We start from the raw sequence: 16,256 nt of genomic DNA on the forward strand, positions 1-16,256 counted from the left end.
ATTGCTATGCAGAAGACAGTCAACTACTTTTCTCCTTCCCCCTTTTGACAACCAGGGGTTGACACGCATCTCTGCATGCCTGGCATATATCTTAGCTTGGATCCCGGCCCACCACCTCAATCTCAACTTGACAAAAAGGAGCTCCTCTTCCTCCCGGGGAAAGCCTGCCCTCTCAAATACCTCTCCATCAAGGTTGACAAATCCACAGTGTCGCCCTTCCAGAGTGCAAAGAACCTTGGCGTAACCCTGGACAACACCCTGTCATCAAAGCAGTGACCCGCTCCTGCAGGTTCATGCTCTACAACATCCGTAGAGTACGACCCTACTCACACAGGAAGCGGCGCAGGTCCTAATCCAGGCACTTGCCATCTCCCGTCTGGACTACTGCAACTCACTGTTGGCTGGGCTCCCTGTTTGTGCCATCATACCCCTGCAACTTATCCAGAATGCTTCAGCCCACCTGGTTTTCAACCGTCCCAAGTTCTCCCATGTTACCCCGCTCCTCCGCACGCCCCACTGGCTTCCAGTCGAAGCTCACATCCACTATAAGACCATGGTGCTTGCCTTTGGTGCAGCAAGAGGAACTGCCCCTCCTAACCTTCAGGCTATGCACTATGTTCTGCCACTTCTGGTTTCTTCAGCCCTCCCACCCCTACGAAGAACACAGCTAAAGCTCTTCTCTGTCCTGGCACCCCAATGGTGGAACCAGCTTCCACCTGAAGCTAGGACAGTGTAGTCCCTGCCCATCTTCCGAAACCCTACCTCTTGGAAGAGTATCTTATGTACTTCCTATACCAGCACTTGACCCCCTCCCCTTCTAGCTCTGATTTTGCTGATAGTTACTTTATTGAGGAAAAGTGTACTTACTATGCCAGTGATATGTGGTTGTCCCACCTAGTTATCTTAAGATGAACACACTAACTGTATGTCACTCTGGACAAGAGTGTCTGCTAAATGACAAAAATTGAAATGTATTTATGTCTGCTGTCCCTCATTTTACCATCTAATTGTCAAATGATAGTGTGAAAGCAGGTGAGCTGATTCTACTCTTTTTTTGACATTTTCTGGTGTTTTGCGATGGAAAACTAAGGGGGTCGAGCATAACACGCCAACCCTGATATCCATTGTGACAGGCTAGAGCTATTTTCAGTTAAATAACCCCTCCCTTTTGCACACAACAAGCTTCCTTTCCCGCTCTCACAATGGGATTAATGGTTGATTTAAGATGAAATCATCAAACTTGTTAACATCAAACATCAAACCTGTTACTATTTGGCATGTTGTGTAGCCATTTACTAAATTATTTAACCTCTTGAGATGGGATTAAAAAATATTAATAATAATTATGAAGTTGAATATGTGCTCTTCATGACAGAATGTTCAAATTAGGTGAAATCGAAATATTTTTTAAATTTTATACCAAGTTATTCTTCTCAACCAATTGGTGACGCGACACAGTTTCTATTTCAGTGTGTCCACAGCTCAAATTCTCTAATTTATTATTCAAATGATTAGAATAGCTTTTCATTTGGTGTATTGGAAAGTAATGTATCGGGTATGAAAACAACATTTATCTTTAGAAGTCTTGTAGAACTATCTGTCTGTTCTTGTCCAACACGTTTTTGTCTCTCCCGCTTTAACGCCCCTTTTCATAGCGGATTGTTTGTTGTTAAAGAAAGGATGCCCCGCGGGAGGCAAAAACTTCAGCACACCAAGAGTGGGCGTTTCACTAAACTTTTCCTCCATTCCAAAGCCAATTGTAAGGCCTGTTCTATAAATCGAGCCCTCTGATTTGCTTTCCTGCCCTATCCGCAACCTGACTGACAGCCTGCTAGGGGACCTTTTTACCCTCTAAATTACTTCCCAGGGCTCCAGTGACGACTGAGAGAGGGGGCAACACTTCTGATCCGAGGCTCAGCAGCGCAGGGTAGCCTTTTCAGAGGAGCGAGAAGAGGAGTGGAGAGGACGAGTGCGCGAGAGAGGGTGTCCCATCCGTCACACTAGCTGGATGAATCCACACTCCAAAACGTATGGCTGCTTGAGAAAATAACGCTATTTTCCCTTTCTCTCTTTCTCTGGGACCTTTGGCTACCAGTTCTCTCCTAATCAGAAGTTGTCACAAGTATTTTTTCAGGTGCTCTTAAAAAGTTAACCCACTTTTGTCGTGGACGTCACTGGCGACCATGGATACACATATAAGATGGAAAGTAAAACGGAGGATAAAGGACTCGCAAATCACGTTAGCGATACTTCTACTTTGTGTCACATCACAAGCCAGTTCAGGTAAGATACCACATCCTCTTTTGCAGTCTATTGCTGCTGCGCACTATTTTGCCCGTTCTTAATTAAGACAGTGATATGTTATCATGTGCAACAAGTCCGTATCATACATACCATTGTGCAAAGTCAATTCTACGCCCCTCTTTTAAACCAAAATAATTGTCTGGTTACTGGAATATGGTCCACATTCATATTGGTGTCATAAACTGAAATGACCGCAGGCCCAGTCAAGGCTTTTTAAAGAATGGCACTGGTGCTTGTTCGTATACTTTGTACTGTATTGCTCAGTGTGTTGATAAAGTCTATCGATTTGGTAAGAGCCCGCTGCATAGAGAACTTGCAGCGCCAAAGATAACTATTTTTACAGCAATTTTTCCAGAAACTGTTCAGATTACCTTCTCTGCCTCCAGCGATGGATTAGTGCATTCTGAAAGATGGGGTCCTCCTGCGCCATCTATAGTGCGTCTTCTGATGCACATCATTTAGCATATATTATTAGAATCTTTAAGTCTTTAAGATGTATTGTGCTGTGCGCACATAGGCTACACATTGCTATGCTGGATGATAGGACTACTGGAAAGATATAGAGCTTACTTGTTATAGTGTTGAATTGATCAACCTGGAAACCAGGCTCACCTTTTATAGCCTTTAGGAAAATAATTGGACCTTTCTTCCCTCTTGTCGATACATTGTAGACTATTTCTTCTTTAGGTATACTTCACTGAAATGTATTTTCATAGTCTAACTGAGAAAAAAAAACTTTATGCAGCATTGTGGATATGATATAAAATATATAGTAATTTCTTGGGGGTTTCATATTTGGCAAGCTTTTGCGCTTTAGTTGGTATTTTAGACTTGATGACATGTACATCTATGAGCTTAATGTGCTCCATATTGACATATGAAACAGTTGACTTTAAAGTTCAAATGGGTATTTCTTTAATGAGAAACCGAATGGAGCGCAGCTCTCGTGAGAGGGCGTGGCCGTCCGTCTGAAGTGGCAGCGTGGAGCCGACGCTTGGCATTTCATTGTGGGCAGGGATGCGCATGGACATACCACAAATGGTCAATAAAAGAGTGTAATGTCTCTGTGAAATCGTCCATAAACATTTGCCTTGCTATCCTCCAGCTGTCTGTTTTATATGCACTCTATGATGAGAAAACAAGGTTAGTGATCACCTGTAACCAAAGCTTTTTTAAAGGCTGTGCCTAGGGGAACTGCTCGAACGCTGTGTTTTTGCAATCAGGCTCTTTTACTCTACTTTCCAACACCTTTTTAGAACTCAAATCACTTTTGGAAATGAATTATGTGAGTTACATGTTGCTAGATGAAAGAAAGTGGTTCATGCTGTGGACAGGAGCTTCAGTGGGTGATGTGGGGGATTTGAGTCAGGCCTACTGTCCTACATATATTATTAGCTCACTGGCCTGCATGGCATGGTAGGTGACCTCAGCTTGAATGCTGGCTACTGTGGAGCTCTCAGCCAGTCAGAAATCCAGTCAGTTAGTCAGTTAAAAGCAGTGGAGGCTGCTGAGCGGAGGACAGCTCATAGTAATGGCTGGAATGGAGTCAATGGAATGGTATTAACCAATGGAAACCACATGTTTGATACCCTTCCATTGACTTATATTCCAGCCATTATTATGAGCTGTCCTTCCCTCAGCAGCCTCCACTCACTAAAAGGCTGCTAGATGAACATATGGCCTGGTCTGTTCCTTCCACATACCTCAATATGAGAGGTGGAGATCTGGACGGGATTACATTCTCTTTGACTGTAATTTGGTAACAATCAACCTAAATTGTATGGGCCTGCAAAGACGAGTCTGAGTCGTGTGCTAATGATTGAAACAATGACATATTCATGTGAATCCTGAATGCAGACGTTGATTGATTATTGACTATGGCCCTTTGGACTTCATGAAGTCGGGGCGGCAGGGTAGCCTATTGGACTAGTAAGCGGAAGGTTGCAAGTTCAAACCTCCGAGCTGACATGGTACAAATCTTTCGTTCTGCCCCTGAACAGGCAGTTAACCCACTGTTCCTAGGCTGTCATTGAAAATAAGAATTTGTTCTTAACTGACTTGCCTATTTAAATAAAGGTAAAATGAAGGCTTGGCTTTGAACTTTCTTTCCTATGGGAGAAATGGACACGTCTCCCTTGAAAAATTGGTATTCTGATCTCAATGCAACCTGGTAAAATAAAGGTAAAAAAATCCAGGGGGTGTGGTCTTGTAATTGCTCGTATGTGATTGACAGACCCAGTTCCCAGTCATGCCAGATGACGTGGAGAGTTGGACTGGAGTTTAACTAGGACTGAAGGGCGTGGGACAACTCACTATGATGCTGCTGACTTCAATCAGCTCTTAAAGACCAACAGAAAACAACCAGAGACTTGTTAAATGATTGTCTGTGATGCTGCAACACTTCCTGAAACTAGGACGCATGCAAGTACGAGTGGAGTTTATGAATTGGTATTGGCTAGCAAGAGGTTTATTACATTGCTATTGTTGTCAACCTAAGCAGTGTTACAACAATCAAATCATCAATCATGGAAATATTTATTTTACAGGAAATAAGCATAATACATATTTCTAGCTATATTATCAAAAATAACTTTCAACTGAAAAATGGATAGCATTTCACCAAGTTAGGTAACCTGGTCAACAGTTTAGGATACAGTGCCTTCGGAACGTATTCAGACCCCTTGACTTTTTCCACATTTTGTTACGTTACAGCCTTTTTATAAAATGGATTAAAAAACATTGTTTCCCTCATAGATCTATACACAATACCCCATAATGACAAAAGAAAAATGGATTTTTAGACTTTTTTGCTCGTTTAAATATTTTTTATATTTTTATAGCACGTTTACATAAGTATTCAGACCTTTAACTCAGTAATTTGTTGAAGCACCTTTGGCAGCGATTACAGCATAGAGTCTTCTTGGGTATGACGCTACAAGCTTGGCACATCTATATTGTAGATGTGCCAAGCTGCAGATCCTCTCAAGATCTGTTAGGTTGGATGGGGAGCGTTGCTGCACAGCTATTTTCAGGTCTATCCAGAGATTTTCGATCGGGTTTAAGTCCGGGCTCTGGCTGGGCCACAAAGAATATTCAGAGACATGTCCTAAAGCCACTCCTGCGTTGTCTTGGTTGTGTGCTTAGGGTCGTTGTCCTGTTGGAAGGTGAACCTTTGCCCCAGTCTGAGGTTCTGAGCACTCTGGAGCAGGTTTTCATCAAGGATCCCTCTGTACTTTGCTCCGTTCATCTTTGCCTCGACAAGTCTCCCAGTCCCTGCCGCTGAAAAACAGCCCCACAGCATGACGCTGCCATCACCGTAGGGATGGTGCCTGGTTTCCTCCAGACGTAACGGTTGGCTTTCAGGCCAAAGAGTTCAATCTTGGTTTCATCAGACCATAGAATCTTGTTTCTCATGGTCTGAGAAGCTTTAGGTGCCTGTTGGCAAACTTCAAGTGGGCTGTTATGTGCCTTTTACTGAGGAGTGGCTTCTGTCTGGCCACTCTACCATATTTATTCACCTTTATTTAACCAGGTAAGCTATTTGAGAACAAGTTCTCATTTACAACTGCGACCTGGCCAAGATAAAGCAAAGCAATGCGACAGAAACAACAACACGGAGTTACGCATGGAATAAACAAGCATACAGTCAATAACACAATAGAAAAAATGAAAGTCTATATACAGTGTGTGCAAATGGCGTGAGGAGGTAAGGCAATAAATAGGCCATAGTAGCAAAGTCATTACAATTTAGCAGAGTAACACTGGAGTGATAGATGAGCAGATGATGATGAGCAGATGATGGTGTGTAAGTAGTGATACTGGTGTGCAAAAGAGCAGCAAAGTAAATAAAAACAATATTGGGATGAGGTAGGTAGATTTGGTGGGCTATTTACAGATGGACTATGTACAGCTGCAGCGATCGGTTAGCTGCTCAGAGAGCTGATGTTTAAAGTTAGTGAGGGAAATGTAAGTCTCCAGCTTCAGCGATTTTTGCAATTTGTTCCAGTCACTGGCAGCAGAGAAGTGGAAAGAAAGGCGGCCAAAGGAGGTGTTGGCTTTGGGGATGACCAGTGAGATATACATGCTGGAGCGCATGCTACGGGTGGGTGTTGTTATCGTGACCAGTGAGCTAAGATAAGGCGGAGCTTTACCTAGCATAGACTTATAGATGACCTGGAGCCAGTGGGTCTGGCGACCAATATGTAGGGAGGGCCAGCCGACTAGAGCATACAGGTCGCAGTGGTGGGTGGTATAAGGCACTTTGGAAACAAAACGGATGGGCACTGTGATAAACTACATCCAATTTGCTGAGTACAGTATTGGAAGCTATTTTGTAGATGACATCGGCGAAGTCGAGGATCGGTAGGATAGTCAGTTTTACTAGGGTAAGTTTGGCAGCGTGAGTGAAGGAGGCTTTGTTGCAAAATAGAAAGACGATTCTAGATTTGATTTTGGATTGGAGATGTTTGATATGAGTCTGGAAGTAGAGTTTACAATCTAGCCAGACACTTATTTGTAGTTGTCCACATATTCTAGGTCAGAACCATCCAGAGTAGTGTTGCTAGTCGGGCGGGTGCGGGCAGCGAATGGTTGAAAAGCATGCATTTTGTTTTACTAGCGTTTAAGAGACGTTGGAGGCCACGGAAGGAGTGTTGTATGGCATTGAAGCTCGTTTGGAGGTTTGTTAACACAGTGTCCAAAGAAGGGCCAGATGTATACAGAATGGTGTCGTCTCCATAGAGGTGGATCAGGGAATCACCCGCAGCAAGAGCGACATCGTTGATATATACAGAGAAGAGAGTCGGCCCGAGAATTGAACCCTGTGGTACCCCCATAGAGACTGCCAGAGATCCTGGACAACAGGGCCTCCAATTTGACACACTGAACTTTGTCTGCGAAGTAGTTGGAGAACCAGGCGAGGCAGTCATTTGAGAAACCAAGGCTATTGACTCTGCCGATAAGAATACGGTGATTGACAGTCGAAAGCCTTGGCCAGGTCGATGAAGACGGCTGCACAGTTCTGTCTTTTATCGATGGGGGTTATGATATCGTTTAGTACCTTGAGCGTGGCTGAGGTACACCCATGACCAGCTCGGAAACCAGATTGCACACCGGAGAAGATATGGTGGGATTCTAAATGGTCAGTGATCTGTTTATTAACTTGGCTTTCAAAGACTTTAGAAAGGCAGGGCAGGATGGATATAGGTCTATAACAGTTTGGGTCTAGAGTGTCATAAAATCCTGATTGGTGGAGTGCTGCAGAGATGGTTGTCCTTCTGGAAGATTCTCCCAACTCCACAGAGGAACTCTGGAGCTCTGCCAGAGTGACCATCGGGTTCTTGGCCACCTCCCTGACCAAGGCTCTTCTCCCCCGATTGCTCAGTTTGGCCGGGCGGCCAGCTCTAGGAAGATTCTTGGTGGTTCCAAAACTTGATGATGGAGGCCACTGTGTTCTTGGGGACCTTCAATGCTGCAGAAATTTTTTTGGTACCCTTCCCCAGATCTGTACCTTGACACATTCCTGTTTTGGAGGTCTACGGATAATTCCTTTGACCTCATGACTTGGTTTTTGCTCTGACATTCACTGTCAACTGTAGGACCTTATATAGACAGGTGTGTGCCTTTCCAAATCATGTCCAATTATTTGAGTTTACCACAGGTGGACTCCAATCAAGTTGTAGAAACATCTCAAGGATGATCAATGGAAACAGGATGCACCTGAGCTCAATTTTGAGACTCATAGCAAAGGGTCTGAATACTTCAATAGATAAGGTATTTCTCTTTTTATTTTTTTAAATAAATTTGCAAACATTTTAAAATGTAATCCAGTTCATTTTATCCGAACATCTATTTAGACTTTCTTTTAGAATAAGGCTGTAAGAAAGCAAGGGGTCTGAATACATTCCTAATGCACTGTATATTGGAAAACAGTCAGCTTTGATTTACAGCTTGTGAAAGATGTGTCCCATCAGGGCAGCCAGACTGTATGATTAACCGGTAATTAAAAGGAATGAGGCCAGGTTCTCCAGAGTTCAGCTGTAAAGGACTTATTATCCTGATCCAAACCAGATGACCCTCTCCAGCCCCATTCTCAGGACTGTGAATGATGTCAGAAGCACCAGGTAGAACCCTTTTTGGTTCCAGGTAGAACCCTTTTAGGTTAGAAACCTCTGTAGAACGATTTCTACATGGAAACAAAAAATGGTTCTACCTGCAACCAAAAATGGTTATTCAAAGGGTTCTCCTATGGGGACTTTAAGGTTCTAGATAGCACCTTGTTTTCTTAGAGTGTATAGACGTCCGTAGCACCTCTGATTCTGATCAGGCTTATTAATCATCACATAGCCCTGTTTCAGATCCCTTTGTGCTGTCTTGCCAACTCATGGCCTTAGGAGTTGGCAAAACAGCACAAACATATTTGGGACCAGGCTAGACTTCACCAACAGTACCAGAAGTTTGGACACACCTACTCATTCAAGGGTTTTTCTTAATTTTTACAATTTTCTACAGACATTAAAATGAAGAAATAACACATATGGAATCATGTAGTAACCAAAAAAGCGTTAAACAAATCAAAATGTATTTTAGATCCTTCACAGTAGCCACCCTTTGCCTTGATGACAGCTTTGAACACTCTTGGCATTCTCTCAACCAGCTTCACCTGGAATGCTTTTCCAACAGCCTTGAATGAGTTCCCACATATGCTGAGCACTTGTTGGCGGCTTTTCCTCCACTCTGCAGTCCAACTCATTCCAAACCATCTCAATTGGATTGAGGTCGGGTGATTGTGGAGGCCAGGTCATCTGATGCAGCACTCCGCTCTCCTTCTTGGTCAAATAGCCCTTACACATTCCGGAGGTGTGTTGGGTCATTGTCCTGTTGAAAAACAAATTATAGTCTCACTAAGCGTAAACCAGATGGGATGGCGTATCGCTACAGAATTCTGTGGTAGCCAAGCTGGTTAAGTGTGCCTTGAATTCTAAATAAATCCCTGTCAGTGTCACCAGCAAAGCACCCCACACCATCACACCTCTTCCTCCATGCTTCACCGTGGGAACCACACATGCAGAGATATTAATTACATTTTGGATGGTGTATCAATACAGATAATTAATATGGGGTGTGTTGTTTCATGTGGTTATTGTTTAGTAGCATTTAATGTTATTGGCTTCTCTTTTGTTGACAAATATTTGTATCTATATAAATATATTTACATCCATGTCTGGTTCTCCATTCCCTTTCCAAATTAGATTCTATATATTTTTTTTTACACAAGTCTCAACTCATTACAATTAAATGTTATTGTGTAGGGATTTGATACAACATTTCATTGTCCCAGAACTTTGAACAAACAGATGCCAAACCCCATAAAAGATGTCGGTAATGAAAAGGAGAGAACAAAACAGAACCGTTTTTACCCTCAAAACTGTCAAGATCGAGGTCTCAATGATGAAATCATTTGAACTGTACTAGGATCAGATATATAATGACAAAAACATCTTCAAACCCAAGTGTAACCTCAGTTCAGTGTTTATTTATGACTTGGTTATCTTCTCTTGACAAAAATGAGAGGAGTACAGAGTGAAAGTCTGGTAATGACAGGAGACCAATAAGAGACTGGTTTCCTCTGTGTGATGGATGGGGTCAGAGGTTAAAGTTTGAGGATCATTACCTTCAGGTGACCAGCGCTGATGATTTACAGTTTCAGAGCCCTTGGGAAAGGAATGATCTTGCTGCTAACGTAAGATCTTTAGCAGTTAGATCATCATTCATCCATTGCCTACTAGTGAAAAAGATGATCTTTATGTTTGTTTTTTTAAACTCACCCCTGGTGAGTCACTGGCTGTTCAGGACAGGAGGGACAGAGAAAGAGAGAGAGGTGCATTGTGGGTACCTTGTTGAACTTGCATGACATGATTTCCTGACACAAAAAAGTCTGGAATGCTTTGCTTTGGAACACCATGCCCGTTCTTCATTCTGGCTTTGATGACATTTTCAAGAAGTAAAAACAAAGATGACCGAATGTGATTTAATGGTTAAACATGGATGATAAATAACTGACTTTAATAAAACTGATATTTTGCCAAAGTGCAGATATCTGGGTCTATCTAGATCTCTTGCTTAATAATGCTTTATTCCCTGACCTTGATGAGGGCAGCCTTATTTTGCTTTCTTGTGAAAGTTGTTGTATTAGCCATGTGGCTGCTTCTCAGAGGCTAGGCTTTGCTCCCAAAATGTTTCTTTTTGTGTGGGGAAAACAGATTAAAGAGAAGTGCACTGTTTCCACCAAGTCACCCACCGGAATCAATGGGACCTTTTCTTAAAGCTTCAACATGTTTCTCCTGGTTTGTTATCATTCATTAAGAAAAGGTTTTTGAATGGTCTGTTTCAGCAGGAACATTCCCCTAGGCATGTCAAACTGCTTTAATCATCAAAAATACTTCAATAACATTCCTTGAATACCTGGGTAAAATGAAAACGTTGGTGGATTGGGGCCGAAGCCAATGACTACTCGATATGTAAACGTTGACTACAGTGCTTGTTGTTTTCAGCCTGAGAGGACTATGGGTAATGGAGTCTTTGTGGTTTTAAGATTCATTGAGTTTTTCTAATGTTTGACATTTAGTTTTTATTTATTATTTTTTATATAAAATATGAGATTATAAGAAAGATACACTTGTTGTTTCACTGTGTTCAACATCTGGATCCGATAAGCTCCATTGTGCCGTCTGGCGTCTGCTGATCCTAAAAAAATAGGGGGAAAAATGCGTTCCAGATGTTTTTATCCCCCTCCTGGTGGAACAAAGCACTATGAAATAAAGCACTGTTTCACTTTTCTAAAGAAAGATATACCTCTAGTACCTCACTGGTTTTAGAGTTGAGGCTTTTCGCTGGAAAAATAGCTGCGTCCCATTCGGTGAGTTTCATAGCAGCCAGGTTTGGAGCCATGCAAAGCAGCCTGGGTCATTGAAATGTTATTTTTGTGTAAAGGTAGACTTTACTATGGGGGTCAAAGGTCAAGCACAGCTGGGCCACAGCTGTTTTCCATCCTGTTGGCCCACTGTCAGAACAGTTCCTCTACAAAAGTTTCCATGATAGATTGGATGCACCTTTTTTATCATATTACCCCTAATGTCCTTCATGTGTGTTATGGAAGAAGAGGGCAAGGTTGTTACTGACTGATGTAACTGATGCAGAATGTTTATGGCCTCCAAACCTGGTGTTGCAATGGAAACCTCTGGAAATGTCCTGTTCTGGCTGCAACATGGTGAGACACAGACACATGTACCATACTGGTGGCATTTCAGCATTGCAATCAAGTAATACAAACACAGCCATGAAACCCAAATTGAAGAAAGTTCAGTTCAGAGTGCAATCCCCAATCTCAACCCCATCATTATTAGTAATTGTTTGTCCCTTTTGAGCGAATGCAGTTTCTGCTCCAGTTTTTCAATGGCCATATTCTTATCGCTCAATATGGGAAATCCTTTGAGCCATTTTACTCAATCAGATAAGTGGTGGTTCTTTGGTGTGAAAAGACCTGTTTTTGAGTGTGTGTGTGTCTATTGTCGTGGTGCAGGGAAAGGAATCTGAGTTTGCTGGACTGTGGAGAGAAGCAGTGACCCTGCAATCTCATGATCCACTTCAGACTGTGAATGCAGCCATTATGGTGTGGAACTAAACTGTCTGGGCCGTTGAACAGTTCATGGTTTAGTTTATGACCCCTAACCTCCAACCAGCTCCATCCAACGCCTGATCAACAGAAAAGACTGACACTCTTCTTTTTATATCTGTGCAGATGACGGAATGGAATGGCTGATAAAAGATCATTCCAGGTCAGAATTTTGACTCTGTCTGTCAGATTGAAGGAGATCCTTTGTATGCCACTCATGTCATAAATATGTTTGTGTCGTGTTAGGGACAGGGAAACACTGTTCTCTCAAGAGTTCATAAGGAGACTGCTCCAAAGGACCATGGGGCATCTTATTGGCCGTCTTCCCACAGAAGTTTTCCAGGACAGTGATTTGACGGAGACTATGTTCAGGCTTGGACATGATCCTCTATTGAAAAGGTGAATATAGGGTATTATCTTGATTTCATAGTGAAAAGTTGAGTCCTTTCAGATAATTAAGTCAAGATGCTGTGGGTTTAATTCCCAAAGCCCCAGTAATGGTTGTAGGGATTTGAGTATTTTCAATAGTGGGTCTTTCAACAGATGTGGTACCATGCCAGTCGTTTACATTTTAGTAATTTAGTAGACACTGTTATCTAGAGCAACTTACAGGATCAATTGCATATTTTTCACCTAGTCAGCTTGGGGATTTGAGTAAGCAACCTTTTGGTTACTGGCTCACTGCTGTTAACCACTAGGCTACCTGCCACCCTTTTGTTGCAGTTGGTAGAGTGGTGTCAGGGCCTATGCCTGTTTTCACTCACCATCTGTGCTGTATACACTGTAAGTCCATAAGTGGTATAGGCCTACTTCTCACTGTAGCTCTTTTCCAGCCAAAATCATTGGGTATTCACTATTCAGCTCTCCAGGATAGCAGTACTGTTCTCTATTAAGGGGTATTATAATGATTGAGCATGGAAAGCAATGCTATGAGTCATCCTTTCCAACCCCAATCCCCATCCCCAGTCAGCCCTAGCCTCAATCCTAGCCACAGCCTGGGAAGCAGAACTACTGAATGAAGCATTTTAGGGGGAAATCACACGATTATCTTCCCTGGTAGCTAACTAACCCCACTGCAGAAACCTCACTGCTTCAGTTGGAGCCATTCTATTCTTCTTTATTAGGTGAGAAAATGTGTGTGTGTGTGTGTGTGTGTGTGTGGGGGGGGGGGGGGGGGGGGGGAGTGATGATGGTTGGAAAGAATGTATGAAAGAGAGACAGACAGACAGACAGACATAGAAAAACAACATCTGCTCACTCAGCATCACTACAGTTAGTTTGCTCAGACCTAGGGCAGGACAGCAACCACAGAGGGAATTACACCTGCTTACAGAGCTGCTATAGATGTAACAAAATGAGGTTGAACAATACAGAATGGTACATTTACAGTGTGGGAATCTTTTGAATGAGGTGAAAGGGGAGTCTGTGTGCTCCTTCATCCCCTGGCAGGTGGGCTCTATGTCTCCTCCTATAATGTCAGTGGTAGTATCAGGCCAGGGCAGGACAACCAATCCCCCACCCACTCAAAACTGGGACAGGAATTGGTTGCCATGGAGACATTGGAAGCAAGTTCCAAAGATTTTTCACAGGAGGTTGGATCTCCTGGCAAGTTTCGTCTGTGTACAAGTCTGACTGCATGGTGTTTGACTGGTCATTAGAGCCCATTGCAACATGGTTGGAACAGAAGGCCATTTTTTTCCTGAGCAACACAAGTTGATTTATAACATCAATATAGTTCCTTTCCTCAAAAAGAATAAACCCTAAGCAAGAGGGTTTTCTAAATCATATCCCCTAACCAAGAACATTTGATATCATGTTTATCAAATCACTGGAGGCTGTTCCTTACATCTGCCAATGATTCATGTGTTTTTGCTTCCCGAAAATATTGTAGCTAATAATAAGATATAGTTTTTCATGTTTCTAAAGCAATGGCTTGAAGTTTATTTTCATGAGTAATTTGTTTGTTATCATTTTGGTTGTCATGTTGAATTTGGATTGAGGCATACAATACTTTGCATAAGTAGGCCTCAAAGTCTGTATGAAAGTATTTCTCTGTGGCTGAGCGACAACTTTTCTGGCAAAGCTTTCTGGGTCATTGAGTTAACTGATGATGCCATGGAATTATAGTTTGTGTCTGTGAATGAAGGGATGCATTCTACTTTCAACTCATTCCTGCATTTGAAAGAAAACAGCTCAGGTTCGATTCTCACCATTTCCACAAAAGTCCAAGCAATTCGCATAATTGGTTCAAAGTGGGTCATTCTAGCAACAGCCAGACAGCTGAGATCCAAAAGTCCGATAGCAATTGGAAAGTACTGTCTGTTCTGCTGTGTGTGTGTGTGTGTGTGTGTGTGTGTGTGTGTTAGGCCTTTATTAGTGTTATTCTGTTATAGGGTTGTAGCATTTTGGAGATTTTGCTTATATTTCTCTCTGCTCTGTTCATCTTGTTCATGTCTGTCCAAAGAGCTGGTGGGGGAGATGGATTGTTCTGGAATGCGAGTGCTGTCTTGTTTTGTCGTTAGTCGTCCAGCAGTCAGCCCCCAGCCCTCAGAACGAGATCAGCAGCAAGAGAAACAGAGGATGCAAGGGAGCCCAAGGAGCGGAGGGAGGCGGAAGGATTGAGAGACAAAGAAAGTGAAAGAGAGAGATAAAGAGGGAGAGGGAGATAATTGGACTGAGAGAGAGAGAGAGACAATGTGAGAAACAGAGAGAGAAAAGACAGAGCGAGATTCAAGAGGTGAGAGAGGGCAGAGTGAGAGAGGGCAGAGTGAGAGAGTGAGAGAGGGCAGAGTGAACAAGGGCAGAGTGAGAGAGCATGGAGGAGTGGAGGAATGCAGTTGAGTGAGGACAGAAAGAGAAGACAAGACAAGGGATTGACAAGTACAGCCAGACTTGCTAAGAGGGAGCCACATAATAGCTGCAGAAGGAGAGAGAGAGAGAGGAGAGAAAGAATGCCTCTGTGTCTCGAGAGTGCCATTTCTCTGCAGTCAGTCTCGCTGTAAACTGAGTGTTTAAGAGTGAGCAGCAGCAACCTGCTTGAGTCAGTTTTTCCATCTTAGTCTGGTGCTGTGGAGGGGAGAGAGGGAGGGAAGACGGGAGGGAGGATGGTAGATACTGATTTATTTCTCTCTGGTCTGAGACCGCTAAAGCCCTGACAGAGTAGACTGAGAAGACCAGGGCTAAAGCCCTGACAGAGTAGACTGAGAAGACCAGGGCTAAAGCCCTGACAGAGTAGACTGAGGAGACCAGGGCTAAAGCCCTGACAGAGTAGACTGAGAAGACCAGGGCTAAAGTCCTGACAGAGTAGACTGAGAAGCACAAGCCAGCGCTCACACACACACACACACACACACACACACACACACACACACACACACACACACGTGGTGAACGAGTACACACATGCAGGCAGATGCGCATGCACACTCACAAACATTAGTCTAGCTGGAGCTACTCCTGGCTTAGTGAGAGTGTGTCTATCTGTTTGTCGTTAGATGAGTGTGTCTACCTGTTTGTCGTTAGATGAGTGTGTCTACCTGTTTGACGTTAGATGAGTGTGTCTACCTGTTTGTCGTTAGATGAGTGTGTCTACCTGTTTGTCGTTAGATGAGTGTGTCTACCTGTTTGTCGTTAGATGAGTGTGTCTACCTGTTTGTCGTTAGATGAGTGTGTCTACCTGTTTGTCGTTAGATGAGTGTGTCTCCCTGTTTGACGTTAGATGAGTGTGTCTCCCTGTTTGACGTTAGATGAGTGTGTCTACCTGTTTGTCGTTAGATGAGTGTGTCTACCTGTTTGTCGTTAGATGAGTGTGTCTCCCTGTTTGACGTTAGATGAGTGTGTCTCCCTGTTTGACGTTAGATGAGTGTGTCTCCCTGTTTGACGTTAGATGAGTGTGTCTCCCTGTTTGACGTTAGATGAGTGTGTCTCCCTGTTTGACGTTAGATGAGTGTGTCTACCTGTTTGTCGTTAGATGAGTGTGTCTACCTGTTTGTCGTTAGATGAGTGTGTCTACCTGTTTGTCGTTAGATGAGTGTGTCTACCTGTTTGTCGTTAGATGAGTGTGTCTCCCTGTTTGACGTTAGATGAGTGTGTCTCCCTGTTTGACGTTAGATGAGTGTGTCTACCTGTTTGTCGTTAGATGAGTGTGTCTACCTGTTTGTCGTTAGATGAGTGTGTCTCCCTGTTTGACGTTAGATGAGTGTGTCTCCCTGTTTGACGTTAGATGAGTGTGTCTCCCTGTTTGACGTTAGATGAGTGTGTCTCCCTGTTTGACGTTAGA

The 16,256-nt window shown here is 43.1% G+C and overlaps 1 protein-coding gene across 2 annotated transcripts in view; it reads left to right on the forward strand.

Moving 5' to 3' along the window:
* The first annotated feature begins 1,868 nt into the window (after nt 1–1,868).
* The window catches only part of LOC109867989 (collagen alpha-1(V) chain), a 150,969-nt gene continuing 136,581 nt past the window's right edge, over nt 1,869–16,256 (forward strand). Inside the window, exon 1 of one of the 2 annotated variants that reach the window (XM_031803114.1) lies at nt 1,869–2,283. The gene's annotated coding sequence lies outside the window, so the exon portion shown is untranslated. The remainder of the gene's footprint in view (nt 2,284–16,256) is intronic. The other variant, XM_031803113.1, reaches the window with a different exon arrangement.

The sequence above is a fragment of the Oncorhynchus kisutch genome, linkage group LG23, assembly GCF_002021735.2.
Source record: "Oncorhynchus kisutch isolate 150728-3 linkage group LG23, Okis_V2, whole genome shotgun sequence".
NCBI lineage: Eukaryota > Metazoa > Chordata > Actinopteri > Salmoniformes > Salmonidae > Oncorhynchus > Oncorhynchus kisutch.